Source organism: Simochromis diagramma, unplaced genomic scaffold (genome assembly GCF_900408965.1).
Source record: "Simochromis diagramma unplaced genomic scaffold, fSimDia1.1 OVJJ01000753.1, whole genome shotgun sequence".
NCBI lineage: Eukaryota > Metazoa > Chordata > Actinopteri > Cichliformes > Cichlidae > Simochromis > Simochromis diagramma.
This window is the reverse complement of record NW_024387523.1, coordinates 4,728,504-4,731,652: the sequence shown is the minus strand read 5'-3', so window position 1 is coordinate 4,731,652 and position 3,149 is coordinate 4,728,504. Positions and strand designations below refer to the sequence as shown.

At 34.0% G+C, this 3,149-nt stretch overlaps 1 long non-coding RNA gene across 1 annotated transcript; it reads right to left on the bottom strand.

Annotated features, from left to right (window-relative positions):
* LOC120727284 lies at nucleotides 1–2,380 on the bottom strand. The gene is made up of 3 exons (XR_005694476.1): nucleotides 919–2,380; nucleotides 736–828; nucleotides 1–609 (listed from the first exon to the last, which is right to left on the bottom strand). It is a non-coding gene; the product is annotated as an uncharacterized LOC120727284 (long non-coding RNA).
* Nucleotides 2,381–3,149: the final 769 nt, after the last annotated feature.

Sequence of the window (3,149 nt, the reverse complement as noted above, 5' to 3'; positions counted from 1 at the left end):
CAAATAATTTTTTTATTTTTTAACAGTAGGCATTTCAACACTTTGTATTTAAAAAGTGAAAATAAACCAGAAATTTAGATTTATACCATCACAGCCAAGTTATAGAATATGCCTTTATGTATTTAACACCACAGAAACAAATGTGTTCAATTGGTAAAAAATCTACTTAGAAAACATTTTGTTGCAGTAATACTTCCATGCAAGTGTTCAGTAAATGTTAACTTTCAATGCCTACCAAACTTTACAAGATCTTGCATCTTTCTATTACACAATGCAGCAAACACCTTTAAGATCAATTTTACACATACAGGATTCAAAACAGTTAACAATTTTTGAAACAGAGTCAACATCTTTAACATAATGATGGTTCCATCAAGGTCAAGGAACAGCTTCTGAACAACTTCAAAAGTATATTTCAGATCCTTGCATTAGCTCAGATTGAGAGCATATATTATGCCCATGAGCAAAACACAGCACCTTGGGAAATTCTGGCCCTCCATGATTTTTGTTTCCTCCACCACAATGGTTGCAGTCTTTTGGTTAGATCCAGGGGTGTACCGGTCACTGATGATGGCAGTTTTCATCACCTGCCTTAAGTTCTTCGGTGTCCTTGTAAAGCAAATTTTAAAAAATAGGTTAGTGAATTATAGATTAGACTTTTATACTTACTGAATCTTAATGAATTCAGATGATCAATGGAACACACACACACACACACAATGCTGAATTACTTACACCAAACTCCATGAAAAGGTCCTCGTCCTTCTCTCCAAGGAAAGTGATAAGGCAGCAGATGGCTACTTCTCTGCGTGTTTCAATTGTATTGTGCTATTTAAGAAAAAATAAAGTATAAAATACATGGGTGACTGACAACAAAGTGCATTTCAAAGCTACCCAAAGTCTAAATAGTTGTCCTACCTCAAGAAGCATGTCCTTGATCTGCCTGATTCTCACTCCCTTAGCTCCTCCCCTTGATAAAATGACATCCATCAGTTTTGGGGTGCAATGGTCAAGTGTAGCCATTCAAGGCTTACAGTGGTTATTCTCTTGAACTCCTCCTTTATCTGTAGACCACACAAACATAAGAATTAAACTTTGCAGACTATTAGCTATACTGCATTAATGAATGCTGTAATACATTATTTAAAGAGGATAGAAGTGATCTAAGGCTACCCCAAGTTTTGAGGGAACAAAAACAATCTTGGTGAAGACAAGGGAGACTTCCCCACCATAACCGTGGTGTAATCTCTAATGTTTTAGCAACCCTGTTTTTGCAGAGGTTTCGAATTTACACATTGTTCACTCCCAGCCCATTTTGTAAAAAATGTGTCCCAACTTAACAAAGCACTAATGACCCTAGATTATCACACTATACTAACTGCTTACATAAAGTCTTAATATTAAGTAGATTCACATAGCCTATGCCAGAATAATGCTATTGGAATGACATTAACAATATTTCACACAATCTGATTTTTTTTAAAAAACAAAAAAAACAAAACAAAGATAGCTATAGCTCTTAAGATCAAGAACAATACTTACTTTAAGCTGTATCACAATACTAACCAAAATCATTTACAATGTAATATTACGTATAGGTCATGCAAGTTTTATAAAGACATAAAATAGGTGAGCCAGATGGAAAAAAGAAGCCTCTAGGTTATCCCTCTGACAAAACTATTCACAGTTTAAGGCTTCTAATTTTGGTAAAAAGAAAAACAAAATCAGCCTAAGATCGAAATTAGATTGCACTGTGTAGCAAAACTTTAACCACGCTTTTCCTAGCCACAGTTGCACTCTCTAGCTGAAGACTTTTGTCAAATGAAACTTTCTAAGTCTTATCCTCTGCTGTGCTAAAGTTTAGAATGGCTAGCATTAGCTACATGTGGTAGTGCAAAGTATTTCCTTATCTGTATGAGCATCACATCATACACAAATCCACTACAGGTGACTAGCACAAATGCTTTGCTTTGGTAGAACTGTTATTTGTAAATGAAATGTTACTTACCTTGAAATGTCTTTTACAAAAGCTTGCACCATGCAACCCAACATGTGTGAATTTGCCCGGGCTAGTTAAGTCGATAGGGGAGGGAATTTGAAATCAGAAGTTACAGTGGAAAAAAAAAAAGTTATCTATTCAATTTCTTTAAGTAATTACAACTTGAATTTTATTTTGAACCCACTAACATTGGGATTTAATTTCAAATTACATATAAAATTAATTTAATGTAATTACCAACATTATTATTTCAACACAACCCAAAAAAATAAAGTTTGCAACTTAGAAGGTCTATCTTAATCAATAAATTAGAATTTTTATGTTGCAGCCATGGATTTAATCAAGTGGTGGTAAAAGGCCTGATGAATTACTTTTTAGAGTGTATATATTTATTATATTAAGAATTATATAAATACTTTTGTGTATTGTAAAGGGCCATGGGGGATTTTATCAGTAGGAAAAGCTGTAAAACTTGTAAAAGTACAGTTAATATCTCAAATGTATCTTTTCTTTCACATTTTCCAAAACCATCCAATGGGCTGGATTGGAATCTTCGCTAGGCCGATTCTGACCCAGAGGCCTTATGTTTGACACCCCTGGTCTAAATTGTTGCTTGTTTTTAGCTAGCGAGTTCATACTGTAGCTAGTTTTATTGATAAGACCAATTCCTCTTGCAGTAGCTGGTAAATTGAATGCTATTCTGCAACTATCAGTGTTTATATTGATGACAAGCAGTAATAGATCCACTAGCACTGTAACTGAATGGTTGTATTCATACTTGGTTAATCTGAAACTCTTTTCTCAATTAACCCATTAATATTAGCTCTATTAAAGGTCAAAAACCAATAAAGCCTACCAATAAAGTCCATCTCTAATCACATCTTTAGCAACAATGCCTTCAGACCCACACCCATTCACTCAATACATGATCTACACTGCCAAATATTTAAATCGATCAGTCTTAGTAGAAAGTCAGTTTCATGTTTGTGCCTTTCCTGTCTCTAACAATCAATTTTTTAAAAAGAAAAAAAAGGATTTCAGTAAATGCTTAGAAATTGCACTAATTTTTGCACAGTCCCCAAATTTTAGAGGCTAAAAATGAATTTCACAATCATATTTTTAAATATAAGGCTTGCTTGGCTGAAAGTCC